A 24,149-nucleotide genomic window follows, 5' to 3' on the forward strand; every position below is an offset into this window, starting at 1 on the left:
CAAGGTTCTCAAATATTCCAAGAAAAAGAAAAAACAGACATGAGAGAAGGTGAGCACAAACCACACAAAAAAACCCCCAACTTGACTGCTCTCCCTGGGATCTTCACAGTTTCCCAGTGGCAAGTAGCTCACTTGTGGAGGATCATAGCCTGAATCTAGCAAAGCCCTCTCATTTCCTCTCCTTCCCTCTTCTGTGATAAAGACTAGCAGATAATCAAGATGAAATTCTATTTTTCAAGAATAGTTGAACTCCTTTTGCAGACCTTCTACTATTATGAGATATATATAAAATGTAATTTCAACACAAACATTTGGAACAAATGTGTTTTGTCTATATAACCACGTATATACATTAATATCAAACATGGGAAAGTCCATAATGCAGTAAGATTTGAGTTTAACCTTCATAAAAACCACAATTTTAAGTGAAAAAACCAAAATGGCCTTTTCTTGAAACAGTTTGTTTTGAATATTCAGAAATCAGTGACATTCTTAACCTGAAGTCAGTACCCTGTCCTATAATCTGTCTGTATGCTCTGTTCTTCACTTTGTAACTTTTTCATATTACAGTTTGCTATATTCTTCTATATTTTTTCATTCTGTAAAGCAAAAGATGGAAGGAAAATGAACTCATGGCAAAGACTGAGCTCTAGTGAAGCAGTTGATTGTCTCTGGAGAGTGTTAGTGAGACATCTCTGCTAGCTTTCAATTGTTTTATGGAAACTAATTGTTGCTAAATGACCCTTTGAAATCTTGCATGTGCAATCGTATGTATTAGGTAACCTTCATTTAAGGCTGGAGGAACATGAGAAACAGTGTAGGAGAAAAACTTGGCGTGGATCTTTACTCATTTATATGATCAATTTTATTATTTACTGTAACATATTCTTCAGCTGAGGTAGTTTATATTACAAGTAGGAACTCAGTGTAGCTCTTATAGATATGTCTGAAGGTTGACACCTCCTAAAGGGATGCTCAGAGGACCAGAATGAGAGCATTTCAAACAACCTCATCATGTTCTAGATAAAGGAATGCCTCTTGATTTACCCTCTGATTTTCATGTTTTTTTGACACAGAAGCACATTGAAAGGCTTAGAAATACATACAATACATGCATATGAACCTGCAAACACAGGCACGAACATGCGTTAAAATCTCCCCCTCCTTTTCTTGCTTAATTATATAATGCCATGCAGACCTCTGGCAGCACAGCACAGCACAGCACAGCACAGCACAGCACAGCACAGCACAGCACATAATACAAGTGTGATGTTATCTTTTCCATCCAGAAAGAAGCCCTGGCTCTGTGGATCCCTGAGCACAGAACTGGGACTCCTCTTCATGGCTGGTGCTTCCAAAACAGTGCTGTGCAATGTCTCTGAGACACGAAACATGCTGTACTGAGTGGTGCTAAGAGGCAGGCAGCAGTCCTCCTAAACTCCATAAATCACTGCTAACACTGTCAGCCCAAGACCTTGTCATACATGTCGTGAAATCTGGTCTTCTATCTCCCACCTGAAATATCTTATTTCCTTTTTCAATGGAAAGTAATCCACAGGTTCATGTAGGGTAGCACATGTTGATGTATCAGACACAGAATGATATTTAGGAGCATGAGTCATGCTGATGGGAAGTATTTCTGGGACTGCTTTTTGAGAGCCTCCTCTTTTATTATTTATCTTTTAAAGAAAAAAATTGCCATTTGTGAAACGTTACAAGAGCTTTAGTTTTTGTAATTTGTAAAAAGTCCAACACATCAGAAATGTTAAAGATAATGACAACAGATTTTCATTTCTTTTAAATTAGCTTGTCTTTAAATAATCTTAAGTCAAAAAACATTTCCTATACTTTCCAGAAATAAAATGTGTTCAGATTTCTGAATTAAAAATATGCAATCTGAGTTGAAACTTTGATTTTTTGTATGTCCAATGCAGCTATAATAGATAGCCATATGCATATATTTTCAGTTAAATTCCAACTATTTTTTTTAACAATTGTGAAAAGCTGGAAAATTTTTTTCAGACCCAAATCTGCCACAAAAAATGGCAGAGCCAGGAGTTGATAAGTTGATGAGATAGTCTATATTTTAACTTTATAACACATTTCTCTGGGTTATTTCCTGAAAAATGCAGAAAAGCTCTCTGAAACTGTGCATCTCAGCTGGGTTTTCCCCTCTTCCGTTTTGCTTTGTGAGAGCAAAACAATATAAAGAAGCTATATTCAAGGATGCTGCTGAGTTATTGAGCTGTCAGTTAACTTGTATAACATATAACCTTAGAAAATAAATCTATCAATATTTTGGCCTGCAGTAGTCAGTATGTAAAGCTGAAGTATGTTCAGCATTGTATCATAGTAACTGATGATTTCTTTAACAACAAAACTGTAGACATCAATACACAGTTGGCCACAGAGATACACAAAGAATACACTTCTATAAAAAAATGCTTCTGTGTTCTTTAATTTCTGCTTCTGGCTTAAAAATTATATCTAATTAAGGCTTAATTTAAAACAGAATATAAAACTGGACACCTGTCCTAATGATTTCCATTACCTTACAGATAACATATTAAAATTTGTAATTGCTGCTGATATCAGGATTTCTCTTCAGGCATTTTATTCAGTACTTATTATGTCCATCATTTAGTTTTATTATTTACCTAAGTATCCCTGTAAAGTTGGTTACTTATTTTCTTTTTTCCCAGCTGGACAAATTTCCTTGCAAGCCTTTACTATCCATTTTTTTCAATTGCTCATTGTTACTGATGTTTTCTTCGTCACAGCTTTTTTTCAGTTTTTGCCAAATTCCTTTTATTTGCCTAAGTGGGCATATTACACCGGCCAGATGCTAAAATATCAACACCCTCAATTAGGAACACTTACAAAATATTTTTTAATGTAGGAAATCACTATCCTGTCATAATGGAAAGGAAGCTTAGAGCTCAAAAACACACAATGCACAGAAAGGGATGCATACAAATAAATATGGTGAGATGATAACTACATTGAAGGCTAATCAGGCATTTTAAAGATTCCATGGTATGTTGCCATCACAGATATGCCTCTTCATCTGTCCACAACCTTTTCAGAAAATAGATGTTGCATCTAGAAGAGACCTATGAAGCAAGAGACCAGTAAGAAGGGAGCAGCTGTATGAGCCCAGCTGTTATGTAGGTGTCACGTGTTGGCGGGAGGCACTGGAAAGAGGAATCACAGCTTGGAGGGGCTGAGGTTGTCATCCCTGGCTGTGCAGTTGGGATACGGTGGAGCAATGCATGAAGGACACCAGCAATGGACAAAGCTATATATATCTGTCTGAGGGAAGATTCACTGAGAATCCTAAGGTCCCTGAGCTGAAGGAGGAGTCCCACTGTGTGGGACTCAGCTCTGTTGAGCTGGGGGGAAAGGGCCAGGCGTCCTTTTCTTGGCATCCTCCATGCATTTGAAGTTGAGGAGGGACAGCTTGATTGCCAGAGACACAGAAAAACAATTAACAAGAGAAGGAGAGAGCAAGATGCGTGTACACCTCATACACCTCATTTTTAGTGCTAGGCTTTTGCCAAAACACCCCAGTTCTTAATTTGATGGTAAAAACATGTTTTTCACTTTTCTATTGTACCACATAAATAAAATATTACTCCTCAAAAAATGACCGCTTTTTATTTATTTATATCTTTTTGTGGTGAAATGACACCTCCCACACACACATACACAGTCTCTTGCTTTAGATATAGCTGCCCTAAAACGTTAATTAATACTGCAAAACTGGTTTGCCTCCCTGAGCAACTAAAAAGCATCTTAAGCTGCAATACTCTTTTTCTTACTTTCTTGTTCTTACTTGTAAGCTTGTCTTTTCATTTGTGACTAACTTAAGCTTGCAACTCCATTACATGACTTTTCCTGTTCCAGTTAAACTGCCAATTGATGGAGGTGGCTTTCAAAGCATTATACACAGGAAAAATGAAGCAGAGAGAACACTGTGAATAGCAGTAGTAGCATACAACTGCAGTACTTAATTTCCAGCTTACCAACTAAGTATATCCATATATTTTTATTTCTCATCATGACCTCTCAATTTCCAGTGTAATTTTTTTTAAATTTACTGATCAGTCCTACATGCCATATTGTAGCACAATGACAATGAGAAATTCCACTTGCTAATGTATTATGTAGGCTGGTTTCAAAACCCCAATGAAAAAGACAGAAACAGCAAAAAATGTGCCTCAAGTGGTGATCTAAAGGTTGCTTGATGTAGCTCACCAGTCTTGCCAAGAAAAGTAAGCCACATGGGAAAGGAGTATTGATACCAGTGGACAGAAAGCATTAAAGATGCTCTGGAACAGAACGGCCTCCCTGAATGCCGTTCCAGCACAAAAGGTGGGGGGGGGGGGGAGGGGAACTTGCTAGACATGAATTGCACTGCCAAGTGTCAGAGGGTGTCCGAGAAAGTTCCAAAATTCCTCTGAATTGTGAAAAAAGAAAGAGTGAAAGGTGATTTCACATAAATTGTTGCCCTAAACTGGCTCTGTGCACTGCAGAACAGCCTTGACTGCCTAAATACAATCAGCAGTTGACAAGCAAGGCCTACAAAAACTCACAGATCATAATTACTTGCTCTGTCTCACACTGCTACTTTGGGAAGCCAAAGCTGTCATCCAAACAGGCTAGATTTTACAGTGGAGTTCCCAAGTAATGCCATACAGAGACCTAATCTGGGTCTGGCAGAGAAGGGTGGGGCAACTCAAAAGGGGAGGGAATGAGCTAAATTTTGTGGTCTGCTATTGATAGCAACCTCTATGGCTGTCAAGTCAGAGAAATGAGAGATCCTAGACTATCCTGAGGTTGTGAAAAGGACAGTTTTTAAAGATATTTAACAGAAAATCCAAATCCTATTACATCCTTTGCAGTATGGGATTCCTGCTGTTAAAAAGCACTGCTTCTAATCACACATGGAGTCTCTCATGGAGGTGCTGAAAGACCAAATTTCAAACCAGGCTTAGTTGTGAAAGTGACCCCTTGACAGAGATGCTGGATCCTGTTATGATGGTAAACAATTCAGGTCCACTGAAATTAGGACTTGTCTAAAATACGCAGAGATTTAACTAGAATGGAAAAGTAACTGGTTGTTTGTTTTCCTGTTTTTACTTTACTCATGTTAGTATCATTAAGATACAAAAATATGCTAGAAAAAGACAAGAAGCGTATCTTATAAACTGGTCAGTTTCAATCTTTTGCATGCATTCTCCCTTAGTTCCAAGATAAATGAGTACTACAGAGTTCAAGGAGCATCTGGATGTTGGTCTTTGTAATATGGTTTAGTTTTAGGTAGTCCTTCGAGGAGAAGGGAATTGGACTCAATGATCCTTGTGGGTCCTTTCCAACTCGGGGTAGTCTACAACCACAATGTGATTGCAATCAATTTTTAAACATAATTAAAATGTAACCATATTAATGAAAAATTGTACTATGGGCAATACCAGACCACCAGAGAGAGTGTAAGATACCTGAACCTTCTACACTACCAGGTCTTATGCAAAAAAAAAAGTTTCTCAGAAGAGGTGCTAATTGAAAATAAAACAACTTAATTTTAACAAGTACTTTTTTATATATACTCCTTGTGAATCACTTTTTTCCCATAAGTGTTTTCAGTTGCCAGAAAAATTCATTGCAAAACCCTGGCTCTGCCTTTGGCTTGGCTTCTCAAACATTCTTCATATGACCAAAGATAGCTTTCTGTATCATGAATAAAGACAGTTATTGCGGAGGGCAAACCACCTAGAGGCAGCTTTGGCTTACCAGTGATACCCATATAATTCCTGCTATTTCTTGTTGACTGGTTTGTTTTTCCCTGTTATCACTGGACCCAGTGGCATAAAATACTCAAGTGGTCTTGGCTGGGAATTAAATCAAACTTGTATCTCATTTGCAGGACAATACCCCTCAAGGCTCTTTCACTGAAAGGGACAGGCTGACACATCAACCTCTGCTTTTCTTGTCTCCACAGATCACAACAAACTTGGAATGCTACTAGCCCTTTATTAAAGTTCGGACACATTTCCACAAAAGAAATTAGACAGGATTCAGAAACTTCATGTAAAAATGCAGAATAACTTTGTTTCCTGGTTTATATTGTGTTTGGATTTACTGTTTGCTAGGAAAAAAAAAGTTTAGATTACTCAATAACTAAAGTAATCTAGATACATCTGGTTATATGAACTCAGCATTCTAAGTACCAATATGCTTTCTGTTGTTTAATAAAAGGAGAGGGCCCTTCAGAGTTCAAAGGGGCTAAATAAGATTTTGAGCTTATACTGGGAGACAAGCTGTCATGGTTTCACCCCAGTCAGCAACCCAGCCCCACACAGCCAGTCACTCACTCCCCTCCCACAGGATCAGGGAGAGGATCAGAAGAGTAAAAGCCAGAAAACTCATGAATTGAAATACAGAAATTTTAATCGGGAAAGAAAAAAGCTGCACATACAAGCAAAGCAAACCAAGGGATTAATTCAGTGCTTCCCATGGGCATGCAGGTGTTCAGCCATCTCCAGCAGAGCAGGGCCCCATCACACACAGAAGTGACTTGGGAAGACAAACACCATCACTCCACACATCCCCCTTTTCCTCCTTCTTCCCCCCATTTTATATACTGAGCATGATGTCAGATGGTCTGGAATGTCCCTTTGGTCAATTTGGGTCACCTGTCCTCCCAACCTCCCATGCACTTCCTGGGCAGCTTGGCAGTAGGAAAAGCAGAAAAGATCGCAGCTCTGTGTGAGCTTGGCTCAGCAATAACAAAGCCTGTCCATATTATCAACTCTGTGTTTGGCACAAATCCAAAACACAGCCCCACACCAGCCACCGTGAAGAAAATTAGATCTACCTCAGCTTAAGCACTTCATAAATTTATTAATCTATTTATCTGACTACTCTCCAGCCAGTAGCAGACACTCCAAGACTGTCTCCTTAATTCTGACTTGACACAGGAGATAAGGGAGAACCTCCACTTTGCACATCTGCTCCATTTTATGCCTTTTATTTTACATCATGAATTTTTCTTTCCCCAACATGCCACATGTTCTTTGTGTTGTCCCCCAAACTGAACTTCAAAATCAAATTAACAAACCCACTCCATAGATAAATTACCTAGCTATTTCTAATGAGTACCAGCTGATCAGCATATCGAAGTAACTAAATGAAAGTATATATGGTGTTTTTGCCAAAAGTATGGTACAGGGAAAGACAAAATAAGGGAAAGAAAGAGGCAGAGGTATCAGTCACAGCTCACAGTGCAGTATGATTATGCACTTTTATCATGGACAGCATGACTACTTGTAATTAAAACACTTTATTACAAAACTGCCTCCAGCAGAGATGAAACAGATTCTAGTCTTCGTGTTTAGAAGAAAGGTAAAGTTGTAATATTTATCTTCCAAATATAACAGTAAATTTAATTTAGAAAAAGTGATGCTGAGAAGAAACACATTAAAAACTCTCCATAAAGAGTCACAATTAACAAAAAAACAATAAACAAGACAAATCATGGTCATACTTATAAGAAAGGAAACTTGTTCTTATGGAAAACTCTTCTGCAATTACAGAAAATTCTGCATGATGACAGCCATGCAATAAACTTCAGTATGTTGTATATAGCATGTACAACTCCATCCTATTGCTCGCTTCACTCTCAAGGCTGCTCCTAAGCTCCTGCTTTCTTGGCCTGTGCAGCTGCAATTTTCTCCCTTGATGAGGATGCACTAGCAGGGAGGTTTTAAGCACATGGTTTGCTTTGCAGATTCCTCAAAACATACAGCACCAGGAATGGATGGGTACCCAAGCTATGAGAAGCTGCTCAGTATTTCATTTCTCATCAGTGCTAATGGTTCGGCTTCACACTTTACACCTTGCTCTGAACAATTTACTTACAGACATTTTGGCACATATCACTAAAGCATTCAAGCAGATGTTGAAGTGCTATTTTTTATTTTCAAACACCTGTGGGGTTAAAAAGCAATATTAACTCCATTATAAATTACAGGAATTGAGGTTCAGATTTGAAAAAAAAGCATAGGCTAAAGAGACATTCTACTTGCTTGGAGAGTTTAAATGTACCTAGTATTCAATGGCGTCATTTATGTCCAAAGTACATTTCTCACAGATTTCATTTGATGCCAAGTCCTTCAAATGTTCACAGAGATCAGACTGTCAAATTTCTGTTTAAATGAAACCATTCTTTCACTCCCAGTTGAAAGAATGGTTTCAGGTGCTACTGCAGTTGAATTTGACAGTCTTCCTGGCTCTCCCCTCCCAGTTACTGCAGCTGACATAGAAGTTACTGCACCTTCAGCAGACAGGGAGTAAGTGACCACATGAGTATTATGGCTCCTATTCAGTACAAGGTAGTAAAGGCTCTTTGAATCCATTAAAGAAGCAACCAGTGTCACAGTACTGTAACTTTCACATGGTCAGTGACTGAATCTCTGTTAAGGGGACATTTAGTGCAACACTGTGGAACTGTTCAGGTGGGACTTGTAAAAGCTCCACTGCCTTTCTCTGGTTTTAATATTGCATCAAAACAACATGGCAGGATTAAGGGAAAAAATCCTTCAGGAAAACATTTCACTATGATAATTTTCTACCTCTATTTTCAGTTCCTCTGTACAATCCCTAATTTCCCAGCTGGTGAGGCAGGGCATCTGTAGATATACAGCATCCTTAACTGCACAGTTTGTATTTGTTGCTGTATCAGAACTGTTCTTTGCAATGAACAAAGTATGAGTCCAGAGGGAAAAATTTCATCATGCAGTTAAAGTCTATTTTGCAAAGAATAAATTATTTATGTTCAGAACAGGGAGAGGCTAATTAAAGTGACACAGGCAAAACTAATTCTGTTACTTCCTAGTGGAGGTCTCGTAGGTTACTATTGTTAAGGTGCAACAATGCTAAAAAGGATTAAACACATACTTGGCTGGGATGGGAGGAACTTCACAGAAGTTTCAAAAAAGCAAAACTTGTATCCAAGGTCCTTGAAGAGCCTCTTCAGCTTTTGGAAATAGTGCATGTGCATGTAGTGTAGTGCATGTAATTCAAGTGCCATGCTTTGTTGAAAACTCCTGATTGTGATCTTGACTTCCTTCTCATCCAGCTTCCTTCTCATCCTACTTGTTCCATGATCATTCTCCCTGCACAGCCTTCAAACCTGAGACTTATCACAGATCCATTGCTATTCCTTAGTATCCTAATGTTCATCAAAACCCAAGTGTAGCAACCTTATCCTGACAATCTTTAAGGTACACACACCAATGTCATTAATATAGTTATTTCTGGCCTTTTCCTATTTTCTCTATATCTCCTTTTCAGGTTTGCCTGCAGACTGATTTCTCATAATACAGATTGTTCTCTCACTGTCTCCCTTTTGTCACTGCTAGTGATTCAGAGAATCCCACTCAGCTCCCCTCACACCTTTAGTAGGGTGGGACTGAAACCCACCTTCCTCATCATTGCCTGCAGAAGCAGAATTCCAATTAGAGCAGAAGCCTGTATATATCAAACTCATTTTCTGCTGAGCAAAAAAACAGAATAAATGTTTTTTTCCTTAATGGAGGGATCAAAGTAAATTGGTCAAACAAAGTACCAATGGAAGTAAACACAGCTGTTTGCTTATCAGTGACTTGACTGATCAACCATTTCAATGAAATTAAGACCAACTGCAAATCTCTGCAGATAATTAAATATGTTATAGGCAGCACCACATGCTAAAGACCAGATAAAACCCACATATCATGTTGAAAAAGCTGTGACCTGTAAAAGGTCCTCATGAGACATGAGGCACATATGACCTGTGCATGTCAGATAGTGTCAGATATTAACATTGTGAGCCAAAACATCTGTGCAAGGGTAGAAAATCAATAGTCCATTGGTATTTCCTAAACAGATCCACAACGCTACCAGGACTGGCTGCTTGAACTCGCTGCACAGCTGCAGCTTCAGACAACTAAATTTTTTAGAGAATTTTTAAAGTATTGTGAAAACATAAGGAAAATTATAAAAAAAAACCCTACTAAAATTAAAGGAAACCTCTTCTGCACATGTCTGAGCAGTAGTTACAAAATATGTAATTATAGTGGAGGCTCATGGGAAGAATAAAAATACACATCTCTAAAACAATGGCTATTTTCAAAGATCTGATTCAGGTCTTCAAGGAAATGAGTCTTTAAAGTCTGTCAGAATGGTTCTTCTACTTGCTTGGTTTTAGTAAGGGAAAGCCAGACAATACTTTTGCCTAGGTTTGTTCTTAGAAACAGCTGGATGGCATTGAATGAAATTTCAATGAAATTTTGCCCAAAGTATAGACTTTGGAAAGTCTCTTTAGAGAGAATGTCAGATGACTAGATAGAACTATAAATAACTGAAATAAGAGTGAGTTTTATTTATGGTTGCTGTTGTTTTTTAAAGGGTAGTGTCTGGCTGTGCTACCTCCTCCACCTACAGCAGTATTTGACTAGATGTCAGTGGCCATGCATCAGCTTTAGGGATTGTCTTCCTCATGGTGCAGGAAATGTAAGTTCTGAAGAAATGCTGTGGCCATTTTAGGCCAGTGCTTTGAAGGCTATACTAGGGAAGGTAGCGCAGATATTAAAAGTTTGATTTCTACTATCTTTTTCTGTTTGTTGTCAGATGGAGGTGATGCAAATATAAACACATTCATCCATTATATTCCATGAATTTGTGTATAAACAACAATGTAGTGCTGGGATGTAGAAGTCTTTCTACTAGCCTTGCTTCCATCCTGCCATATTCTTGATCTATCTCAAGCACTGTCTTAAAGATACATTTTTTTCAAAAAGGCAGTGAAGTCCAAAGCCTTATATTCTGCAAACTTCCAGAATTCGCTGAATTAAAAAGCAATTGCACCTGAATACTTAATATGATATTTGAAACTTAATAATTTAGCATTGTTCTTCAGCCTTGAGGGTTGCAAACAGATGCTTTTAATCTTAACAGAATGAAACATCAGTAGCCCTTATGTTCCATGATTGCATGTTCCTCCCTCCTCCCCAGGCTGGATGGTGATGCTGGTCAGCGTGACGGGGTGACATACTGGGTGCAGTCCCCTTAACTGGTTTTCTCCCCAGAATAGTTAATGGAGCAAGATTTTTCCCCCGCAGCTTTGCTGTCTGACTGAACTACAGAACGGTAATCTAGGTTCATTTGAGAAGTCAGCCTGAACATCAAATATTTTTGAAAATTTGGCTCACAGGATATTAGCACTGTAATATGCCAACACTGGATATTTACAGTGCTCTTAAAATCCTTGGTTTTGTTCCTGTTTGAAGTGATGATAGTAAACCATACAAGATCTGTGCATATTAATGAATAAATATTGTAAAATAGCTGCTCATAACTATCAGGAAACTCCATTTAACTTCAGAAGCCATAACAATGCCAGGTTAGCATTTTACCTTGAATGGTGCAGTGATAGCATAAAACTTTCCTAACTAGTTATATAGGGTCAGCCTTAATAGTACCATAAAATTTCTCCAACACAAGGCAATTTTTGCCTCCTGAGGGCTTTGTAAGTTTGCTGTAAGTGCATTTATACATCTGAATATCTAATGAAAATAAATTAGAAATACATACTTGCCCAAATGTAATGCAAAGCCTTAAATTACTTACTAGTCTAATAAAACACTCAATTCAAAGAAACATTTTAGAATAGAGGAATGAATGCATAAAATACCAGAATAGACCACTAGTATATATCCAGCATATATATATTTATATGTACAGATTATGTGTATGTCCCCTTGAACTGACTGAACACACAGTTTGAACAGACTCTTGGTCCTCCAGCCAGTTATAACTACATTGCCATGTAAGAAGGAAACTGCTCAGCCTCTTAATGTTGATGCACTTACACTTTCAGAACATAATCGGTATTTCCATGTGTTTACAAATAAATTTGTTAATTAGTTCCTAAATGAATATATAATTTGAAATGGATCCTTCAGTTAACTTAGCATCTCACAATTGCCTGTTGCCTTGTCCCAAGTGATTTTGATAATGTAACAATGGACAGGCTTTGTATTTCCTACATAATTAATCCTCAGATGCCTTCTGCTGTGTCTACCTGACTAGTATGCAATGGTCATTTTCTTTCCATTATTCTCCATTTCTAGAAGGCACACTAACAGTTATTTCAGTCTCTCTAGATTGACACAGAAAGCAATGGTCATTTTGTAATGGGTATCTTAATAAAGGATAATGATAGCATGTTATCTGAGGACAATCTGGTTAAGAACAATGGCAACAATATGCTATGGTGAAAACAGGAGCTTCTCTCAAGCTTCCAGAGGGGAGAAAAACACAAGATAGATGTTTAGCTGAGTGTAGAAAAGATTTTTTATATATTTTATTGCTAAATCTTTGTTATAAAAATAAAAATAAAACTGCCAATGACAACATTTTATTATTTTGTAGAAATTATATACAAGGACACCCTTGCACTGTACTGCAGTCCAATGTCCGTGAATATAGGAGGCTTTAATATCTTCATCTATCTTCCTTTCAGCATTTCTTTAAATGAACATTTCTGTTGTCAAATGGACGGATGGTGCAATGAGTCTGTGACTAGAGTTCTGCTTGGATACAATTGTTGGCAGTCACAATTTAAAAACTTAACAGTGCATCAAGTGATCCTAAAAACCTGTAAAAGCTCATTTTTTCTCAAGAACAGTATCCTTTGCTACCTGCACGAAGCAAAGATCTCAGTAGGAGGAGTGGTAGGCTTTCACTTTTGAGAAAATACACTGAAGACCACATTAAATGATCCCTCTGTCAGTTGTCTCTGTAAACAAATGCACATTAAGAAGTTCATTATATCTTAATGGCTGAACACTAAGGAGATGAGAATGTCACATGCAATAAAAGGAAACGGGTGCCTTCCCAACAGTAGGTAGCTTTTATTTCTGTTACCAATACAGGTGTTTCAGCCACCGCAGTTCTTATTGAAGATATGGCCTCATTTTAATCTCCATAATGCTGGGACACTGGGATGCAGCAAAAGCAGGAACTGTCATTCCTATTATTTTAGGAATCTATGATGGAAGATGTCTTTGTATTTATACAGAGAACACTGGAGATGCTAAGAAGGTGAAGCATGAAGGATTTTCCAGATATTTTACTATTAGCTCTGTCTCTTTTGTAAAAAAAAAAAAGTTGGGAGTAATTAAATTTTAAATTCCTCTTTTTCTCCCACCACTGAAAGAAAAATTATTAAATTAAACACTAATTCCCATCACTCATAATTCAGAAAAAAGAAGGTTAAGAGGAACAGAAGTAGAGTTACAAGCTTACATGAACAGTTAGGACTCATGGGCTTTCCAGCTGACATATAATCCACCTAAATACCCTCAAATACTAAGTAGCTTCAGAGGAGTCAGGGTTGAGCTGAGAGCTCACAACATTTAAGCCACAAAGCCATCTCTGGGACCACAGGTCCACTTGATGCTCTCCAGCACACTGCAAATTCCATCAAATGACGTTTCCAACTAGAATTTCTGAGGTTGGACTGAGATAATTCAGAGGCCAAGTTCACCATTCTGTGGACGCTCTTTGTAGCTCTAATCCCTTCAAACCAATCTGAGCTCATTTTCAATTTCATGGATCCAATTGGCTCATGCAGCTGAGCTTTAGGAAAGTCTGTGAAGTTGAAAATTGCCATTCTGCTGAATGCCTGCAAGTATAATGATACATGTATATTCCTACCTTTCTGCAGAGAGATGTTACTTACACATATTCTTTGCATATCAGCCAACCTCTAAACCATAAACAATGAATCTTTTGTTCCAAGGAGTTCATGCTTCTGGTTTTTTTTGTTGTTGTTGTTTGTTTTGGTTTTTGTTTTTTTATTTTCTATTTCATATTTAGATATAACTCCAACATTAAGTTCCCCAATAAATAGAAGCCAACATTCAGTAAGCATAAAATCAAATATAAGGCTGAAAAGAAAACAATATAATTAATTTTTTATTGCTTATTCATATATCTCTATCCCTTTGGTATTCCATCACTAACCTTTTCTTATCAGTTGATAAGTCTCCAAATAAAAGTTTACTTCTTCTTTTATTCATATAAAAGCCCACTGACTAGCAATGATATTTCCCTCTGTTTAGCATTTAGATAGTGCTATAAACATTCTGTTACATATGACATTAACAAATTTAAAATAGCTTCTTTTCAAACTGAAGGCCAGACTTCTCTTTCAGTGTACTTGTGAGACCAGCTCGATAAATTGATGCTACTGCCTGCACACTGCCTAGTGACATTGCCTTTCTTCTCTTTACTCCCCACATAACTGAGGAATTCCCCCTGGCCACTGGGAGAAAGCTCTCATGAGGACTTTTAGGGTCCTACAAATTTTATAGACAAGGGCAGGTAGGCAGATCCTAAGACACTGTTTTTATTGAGGTAAAAGTCGTCAGTTGCCAGTTCATTTGGGTAGTGGCCAAGCAGCCAAGCTGTGTGTGCAAGCTCTCAGCTAGCCCTAAACACATTTTTCTTCCTTGTTGGGAGAGGACAGAGGGAGGACAGAGCAAGCACTTTGGGAATAGGGCAAGCAAACAGAGGATCAAAGAAATCCAGAGCCAAGACATTCTACTCTTCAGGGGCTAAGGAACTTGCTGTGATACCGAACACTTTAGGCTCAGTCTTTCTATTTTGGATTAGTACAGGTGCTGGAGGAGAGAAATTAGTGCATTTTTTTCCCAGGGTGGGGGGTGTACTGTAGACTAAATCTGATCTGTCCTCCTGGGGAGGGAGATCAGAGTATTGGCCCCAAGCACTTCTGCCCTTTTACCCCTTGCTGTCCCACCATGGCTGCAGTCACCAGTCCCAGGGCTCAGCCCTGGGACTTGATGCCTTGGACATCTGTCATGTACAGCCACACCCCTCCTGGGCTTTCTCTGTGTGGACCCTTTAGGCTGCAGCAGACTATCCTAAGCATTTTCCACATCTCATCTTGCTCATGCCTCCTGACACCAACAGGGCGCAGGACTCGAGAGTTTCTCAGGCTAATCTTCCCATGATGACAGGTCAGAAAAGTATGGATCATAGGCTTGACAAAGAGGCCCTCAGTCACATCTCAGTCCCAAAGCCACCAGTTATAGACAACTGGAAAATATATAATCTGCCTTGTCATAGCCCAGGCAAGCCTGCACTTGTTGCTCCAGTGATCACAATCTCAGCCTAGTCTTCAAACTACCAGTTTTTGTTACAGTATCTTCTACAAGCATGCCAGGGTTTCTTTACTATTTATTATGTGACATTTTAATTTTAAAATTAGTTTGCCTGCAGACAGGCAATGCACACTTCAGTGTTAACAATTTGGATCTATTTATCTACATATTTATTGAAGAATAACTTATCCTGGGAAATAAACTTCCCTACTTTTTGTTTTGCTTGACAGCTCCCAGGTTAACCTAAGTGTTCTGGTTAGCTTACAATTCATGAGCAAGGATACAAAAATTCATATTTGGTCAAAACTCGGGAGCTTAAAATTTAGTTGCAAGTAAAACAAGTAAATATCTTTAAAAATTAGTCTTATTACAAGCAAAGCAAAAAAAAAAAAGCTTTTTTTTAAAGGAAATAAAAGCCAAACTAACAAAGACAACAGAGAGAAGTCAATTAATTTTAATACTCCTCTTGTATTTTAAAGGGAATCCTTTCCAAGTTAGGTCAGAACAGGAAAGAAGGCCAATGTCTTTCATGTATGATACCTCTAATATTTTTAGTGAATCTTTATGACTTAGTCTGTTATAATTGCTTTTGAAAAGCATCTTTTCACTCTGACAGACAAGTTAAAACTTGAAGGGAAGCCAATAACTTTGACACCAGCTTATCACAGGATATCTCTCATATCACACTCTCAATATTATTATTTTATACAAACTGTCATAGAAGTGTAAAAAGAAGGTCATATGAGAGAAAAATATGAGTTGAAATATTAAATAATAAACTCCAGTAGTTGTAAAAGGTTTGAATAAAAAAATGCTGCGGAGACTCTTCCATGTGCTGTTAGGAAAATCAAGCTTCCTAAGAGGCAAATACAGTTTCTTTATAGTCATAATCTATAACAGCCTTACACCCACTCCCAGTGGATTACTGTGTATTTTCAAGTTTACACACAGTTTGCAGACAAGCAGAGCAGAACAGGTCAACACTCAGACTCTTTTGTTGGTAAGAAATTCTCAATGTCTTTGTATCAGTCTTCTTAAGAGGAAGAGCTTTTGTGTTAAAAGAAAAATTGTAGAGAATAGAAGCTTGAATCTTTTAATTTCATTTTTGAAATTATGAATTTGTTAACAGTTCCCATAGGTTTATTCAAAAATCGATTCTAGTTATTGATGTGTTGTAATATTACACTGCAAGATGACAACAGATTTTTTTTTTTCTATTTTTGTATCTTTAAAGCCAGTCAGTACTCAGTGCCAATCCTAACACTTTATATTCTTTTTCTGTTTCAAAATGTTTTCAGTCTGTATATTAATGCAACATGTTATCTACAACAAGGCAACCAACATAGAACTGCAAGGTAAATGTCTGGAATTCTTAAAGAGGATTTAACCATGTCATCAGGGCTGGACATACCATTAAAAAAAAACATCACAATGGAATTAAAAACAAAAATATTATAAAATGGTATTTGAACTAGCAGTATTAGAATGGCTAGAGTTCACAAAAAATCAAAGGGTGTGGTAAAAATCTACAAATTGCCATAGTTGATGCTGTCTCTGTATTTTCAAGAGAAGTTAGACAGTGATTCATTCATTGTGGGTTTACTGTCCACACTTCAGCCATTTTCCTGTGGCAGCCCCAAGTTTGTTGCTTGTAAGAAGAGCTGTTAGGGACAATACTTTTCAGTCAGGATGGGCAGACCTACCTGTATGAGGCAGTTGGGAACAGAGTGGGCACCCAGCTCCAGGCCAGGACTGCCACGGATTTGGCTGTACAGCCAGGCAAAAATCAAACATACCAAACAGTGACAATGCCACTGGAGCTTCCTGCATGTCACTGGACTGCTGTTTTGTGTCTCTTACAGAGTGGTTTGACAAATGTTTTTCCTCTGTGACAATCTTCTCCTTGCAACTTAGAGGCATGCTGTTCTCTCCTAATTCATTGATGATGGTGGGAACTTGAGGCTGTTTTACTTGAGTCTGAGGGAACTCCCCTCGTAAACCACCTAGTCACTGCAATTCATTAACAGCTGACCAGATCACCTCTTCCTGTGCTCCACCTCTAAAACATAAACTCTCCTGATGGATTTTATTGCATGTTGTAAAGTTGACCAATTTTCATTTTTCCCCTGTGCTCAGTGTTCTGCAGCATTTCACCTTTCTGGGGGAGGGAAGAATGGGGAGCACAGTCTAATGTGGTTTGATTTAAATTATTACCCTGGTGAACACTTTCTTTGAGATGCTATTTTCCCTGCCTGTTCTAACTGCTGAGCACAATCACTAGAGCTCAATTATTAAAGAGATTCTAAAAATAGTGCCATGCAAAGCTGTCTACAAAGAAAAATCATTCAAACACAAAAAGAGACATGTCTTGGGCAGTGAGCTTTCACTGTTATTAGCTTCTTAATTCTTTCTTTCTTTTTTTTTTTCCTTCCATCTTTTGCTCTCTTGCCTCTTCCTTTCCATTCTTTCCTTCAGCAGCAATAAGGAAGAGGGACTTTCAGGACATTTTCTCCACTACCCTAGAAAACTGCATTAGCTCATGCACACATTGGCACAAGAAAACATTTCCTTTTTAGTAAATGCCAACATTCTCCAACTTTCCTTTCAAGAAGATCATGAACTTGTGTTCATGGGAATATAACCAAAATAAAATAAAAATATAAATGTAAGCCCTAGTATTTCTAGCTGTGAGTCTTTTCATGCACTCTTCAGTGGAGTTGAAAACAAGGGCATGTTAACCATCTGGAAGCCTCAGAACTAATGTTTCCCTGCCAGGGATTTTTACAAGTCTGTGATTCACTTGATGATTCCTGTTTGGAAAAGCGTTTATGGCTATGGTTAAATCTCTAATTAAGTGCAGGTAAGCTCTTCCCTCAAGAAAGGTCTCTCATTTTGAGACACTAGTTAGGAGGGGAGCTAGGAGGATAGGTGGCTAGGATATCTGAGAAGATTCACCTTGTAGTCAGTTTGGGCATCCTAAATCCTGGGTACACTTTCTGAAAGGTATCTTTAAGGATAAATAAGGAAAATAAGGCTGATGCAAGATAGCAATAGGCTAAGCTTCTTTTTTTCCTTAGGTTTCCCAAATGATTTCAAAACAAACAATAGCGATTATATCTAGACTTAGAGTTGCAGGAGGGAAGAAAGACACAAGAGGAGGGAGAAATATGAGGGAAAAAGCTAAAGCCTTTTTGCCCCCAATGCAAAACCTGGATGAAACACATGTGTATGTGGGTCCTTAGCTCCGAGTCAGGGGTCATGTCACTGTTTCTGCCAGCCCCAGCAAGAGCCTTTTAAGCAGGAGACTGATGGGATCACACCAATTTCACCTGGCTACAGGCATCTCTGTTTGGAAAGAAAATATCTTCCTCCCCCTCCTCCTACATCAGTTCCACATCCCTTAACATTCAGACTAAATCTGCAGTTACAATCCCTTGATCAGGCTACATCTTGCAGGAACGGCTCCGCGACCAAAGCTGTGAGGACTGCAAAAGTGTCAAGGGACTTAGCCTGAAAATTAAAATCAGGGGGCTACCAGCTTAGAGGTTGCACGCTGTGCGCAGGCCATAACAGCAAGGAATGAATATAAATCTTGTCGTACTGACAGCTCTGAACCATTTTACTCTGCTTTTCACAAAGAGCTTAGGTGACCACACACCTCTTTCACATGGCCTGTCATTTACAAGAAAGGTGTTAACTGCTAATGCCGGCAGTGAGAAGCTGTTCAGGAATTTTTCTGCAAGCTTTTGCAACACAGCAACCTATTTAAGGAGCATACAATCCTGAAGACTGTGCCTCTTGATGTCTCTAAAGAACACACAAACTGATGAATGGCCATACACATCTTATATAAAATTAATGTCCATGGTCATTCTCAGCTAGACACTTACAACTGAATGCATACGTCTCCAAAGCAAAATACAGAAAAACACAAGCCCTTTGAAAGTTGCTCAGGTATCATCCCTGGGTCTTTACTAGGTTTTAATACCAATTTCAGCTATCCAGACTAAGATAAAAACCACATGAAGAACAACCATTTACTAGAACAAAATAAATTTCACAGTCAAACTGGCCATTTGGGATATACATCTTGCTGACATGAAGAATAGCTAAATTTTATAAATAAAAAGAACAACTGAAAGATATTTTTTTTTATGGGCAATGATACAGGTTATTTTTATCTAAGTACTACATAATGACACCGAACCACTCTGTTAATAGAAATGAGAGAAGAGAAGAGAAGAGAAGAGAAGAGAAGAGAAGAGAAGAGAAGAGAAGAGAAGAGAAGAGAAGAGAAGAGAAGAGAAGAGAAGAGAAGAGAAGAGAAGAGAAGAGAAGAGAAGAGAAGAGAAGCTGGGTAGTAAACTAAGTTTCCAAATTACCTATATGATTTAAGTTCAGCCGGTGTCTTACACAACAGAAGAAGCAAAGCATTGAAACTAAAGCACAAGAACTTAAATTTACATCCTCTGAAGAGTGTCTGGAGTAACTTGTACAACACTGTCACAAGCACCAGTACAACATGAACAGAGTCTCCCTGTCAGTTTGACTGAGTCTTAAAGCCTGATGAAAGTATTTCACTCAATTAGTGCATCTTGAAGTGGGGAAAAAGTATGCAGAAGAGCAGTAAGAACAATTAAAAATATAGCATCTGTGAAGTACTACTGATTAATAAAAATAATAGAAGTCAGATATAAAGTACAACATCCCTTTGTTAATTATAGATTGCTTTTTTTAATTAAAACACCATAACTAATTATTGGCACTTCCTTTAAATAGGCAGAGTTTGCCAGAGGCACAATAAATACTAATAATTCACTCTACAATAATAATTCCCTTCTATGAGCTTTTCATCCATCTAATCCACACAAAAATAGAAATAAGCATTGGGAGGGCCATTTGGTGCTTGCTGCAGTCAGAGAGAGGGAGCTGATTTGACCAAGGCTTCAAGGAGAGCTGGTGGCAGGGTGGGAAGGCGGCAGAGGCAGGCAGGGCAGGCAAGGAGGGGTTATTCCTATTCACCAAGAGCGAGTAGACATTGGTGTTGGTTGTACTGCAGATACACAAAGAGCCAAACACATTTTCAGCCTGAATGGCTTCAGTGACATCAGGGAAGGGGAAAATGCTCCACAAAGAGGGAGCGTGGTGGGTAGTACAGTGTGCAGCATCCACAGGAATCTGCTCCAAGCACTTGCTGCCAACCTCTTCAGAGATGCTGAAGCTCCATGGTATTTGAAATGTTCAGGACAGGCAGCAGAACTGGGTTCAAGACATTGCCCCTGTATTTACATAGATAATACCTAGCTGAATAGCACCAGCTTCTCTCTTCTTGCCTGCCATTCAAGACCGGCCATTAAGTGCTGAATGAACGAAGAGCCACTAATCCGCAGTACTTTTCACATGCCATAATTTAGTATGAGCTATTGGAAGTGGCCTTCTTTGACAGCCTCATTTACTGCAGAGCCATAGTGCCTTTCAAATATTTATTGTGAGTGATGGAGCTGCACAGGAGCATCAGCCTTTGCTGATTTTATTATTGAACTGCCGGAGGAACACAGATGTATCCTACAGGTTTTATGAAACTCACAACATTCTTCACAGTTTAAGGATGAAAGATCTAAACCAGTGACACGCCACCTGGGCACTTTATATGTGATCTTTTCCATTTCTCTTACTTTCTTTGGAGGCTAAGTTTGAAAATAAAACAAATCTGTGAATCACTCTCAAAGGGAAAAGCTATGATGGTAAATGCACACACAGCATAGATCTTGATGTTCTGCCCCTGTCCCAGTCCACAACCATGACAAACTCCACCCCAAATTCCCAGTGGTTGTCATTTTCTATGTTGTTTTGGTTTGGTTTGGTTTTTTTACAGTGATCATTAATTTTAAAAGAAAATTAGCTATTAAAAGGGTTCTTTTTTTGACTGATACTACTTTTTGACAGCTACTGCAGGCTGCTCTGGGGAAGGTGGAACATGAGAAGACAAACATGAAGTTTGTTGCCTGCACCTGGAAACAGTTTAGCCACGGAGAGCTGGATTCCTCTTCAGATCAAGTGTGAAACACCTGCATGGGACCCCTGATGGAGGAGAGGAGCTTTGCCAGTAAGAAACTTCAGGCTGCCGGGAGTCGCACTTCACCTGTCAAAATTTGAGAGAGTTGTGCCCGCTCCCCAGGCAATGCGGAGGTGGGAGCATCAACCTCCACACCTGCCCTTCCTGTACTCCACTGCAATTCAAAGGATGCTTCCTATACAGGTTGAGTAATGCAGCTTTACTCCCTTCAGAAATGATACAGAGAAAGATACCACCAAAATATTTATTTTTTTCAATAGCTCATCTTCCAATATACAGCCTTATAGTTCATTCCTACAATATGGTTAGCAGAGGAATTTCAAATTGTAGGTTCACTGGATGAGGGAGTACAACCCTCTGTCCCTCAAAACAAACTGAAAAAAATCACCCTCAAACTTATCACCATTAGCTAATGGCTGTGGTATCTTATGGTGAACGAACTGTGTTGGCTGCTCATGCATGCAATGCCTCTGAAACTATTTGACAACAATGAGGGCACTGGGGGCACTTTAGGCAAAAAAGTAACCACATCCTCAATGCTTCGAATATCTAATATAACATGGCTGAGAACTTGGCTGGTCTTTGTCAAACCAGGGAATTAAAGACTTCTATATAGCTCTTGGAATGAATTCACCCTGGCTGCAACATCAGGGATTAATTATATATGTGGACTTTGCACATATTTGGTAAACTAGAACTCCAAAGTCTCTACTTGCATTTAATATAATGTGCATGTTCTCCATTTCCTAGATTGTTTATGTTAAAAGGGGAAAAAAAAATAAAAGCATACAGACAACTTAAAGTGTGAATTTGCCTCTCTTTCACCCTCTATTTTTTTCAATAGATAACATCTAGTTTAAAATATCTATTCCAAAACTATGAACAGCAAATACAATTAAACTCTGACTCAGACAGGCTCGTGCCACCATGGCAAACTGCTCCAAAAAAAGGTACTTTTGGTCTCTTTCTGTTTATCTCCCTCTACCTTGAAGTATTCAGTATTACAAAGCAGAGAGATTTTGGGATAGCTGGGTAGCATGCTGGGAAAAAGAAGCAAAAGGACCATTTCATTTTCATTGCATACCTAGCTACAAACAGGTTTCCTACAATAGAAGAACAAATGAGCAACTTAAGAAGAAAAGGAGTGGCTAAAGCATTATATAATGGACTATTTATGTCTGAAAAAGCTTCAAACTAATGTAAAAGCATCATCTGAAATAAAAAAAAGACAAATTTAAGACAAAAAAAAAATATTTCCCAATGTTAATACTGATCATGTCACTCAGACCAAGTTGCTTTCTGGTGGTATTTTACTGCAATATTCCAAGTTATGGAAAAACCAATGTTTCATTATAATGATGATTGCTGATTCTTTTCTTTATAACACTACACCTGCCAGCTGAGTGCTGGGTAAACTCAGGTTCGGATTCTAATGTTACAAAACGAAATGAGCTTTTTACTAGCAGATCTTTTCCCATGAGGTGGAGACACCTTACACCTTCTGGTCATGGGGATGTTGGTGGTCTCACCACTGATGTCCTTTCATCCAGACTCCAGAGATCACTTCTGACTCCAGTGTTTGTTGCTTGGTCTGACCTACAGGCATGGGCTGAGTTGCAGGGTGAGAGGTTTCCAGAGCATTACTTGCCTGAGGGAACTGGGGTTTATCACCATTGGGTCATCTGATGCCTCTTTTTTACTGTAGCTAGCATTCCTTCACATGAGACTTTCTCCCCCATGCATGTTCCCGCTTATGCCCTCTTGAGTCAGGACAAATGATGGAGACTGCTATAAATCTTCAGTTGCTTTTGCTACAATATCCTTTGTTCTGTAAACCATGGCTTTTTCAGACATCCAGCCTCCTGTTTCAGTGGGGACTGCTGCCTTTAACCATGGAACTTTAGTGACTATGGTGACAGCTCATGACCACAGTCCTGTCAGCTTCAGTGCCTCCTGCAGGGCTACAAGCACCACATTTGCTACAGTCTCATAAACCCCATACAGCTCTTTTTCAAACCATGTGTTTATCAATGCCTAGAAATGTCCCTCTTAGACTGAGAAGGATCCCAAGAGTTGGCCTCTTTCCTTCTCTGTCAGAGAGGTTTTGGGTTTTATGCTGAGTTTAGTCCTATTTCTACCCAGCAGTGAGAGTACTCTTGCCCTTCAGCTGTGATAATCTCAAAATAATCCAAACTATCCTGTGGTTTTATCATCTGTCTGCATATGCCCATTTGCCTCAGAGTGATTCTCTTGAGCATTACAAGTATCTAGTAGCTCTTCCACATTACCCAGAGCTGCTCCAGGCAGTGTTTGGTTTGCCCATCAGTCACACTGCCCCCTTTCCTTGGGATTACACCTGCTGACCCAAATACTGTGCCTCATGTATCCCATAATCAAATACAGCTTGATGAGACTCAACATCTCTCAAACTCTGAGATCCTTTTACCAAATCCACATATACTGTGCTCACTTCCCAGCTGTAAAAGTGGTTTTTTGGGAATCTGTCATGTTCTTAACATTTTTACAGTCTCCAGACTGGCAGATGCCCATGATTGCAGATTAATGAAGGAGAAGCAGGGACCTGGAGGCTGGAAGGTAGTTCTTGGATTTCATTTGACTGTGCTTTGTAACTAAACATGAAAATATGTCACAAGGATGCTAGAAAAACACATTTTTCCTTGCATAACATATGTTACTTAGATAAAATAAATAGATAACAACCCCCATGTTGCTGCATACCAGCAACTCTCATTATATGAATGTGACTCAGGGAGCCAAATGTTTAAAGCTAATATGCCAGTAAAGAACATCAATCTGGACTGAAGGGAAGCTGCTGGCTAGAT

The sequence above is a fragment of the Vidua macroura genome, chromosome 1 (assembly GCF_024509145.1).
Source record: "Vidua macroura isolate BioBank_ID:100142 chromosome 1, ASM2450914v1, whole genome shotgun sequence".
Lineage (NCBI taxonomy): Eukaryota > Metazoa > Chordata > Aves > Passeriformes > Viduidae > Vidua > Vidua macroura.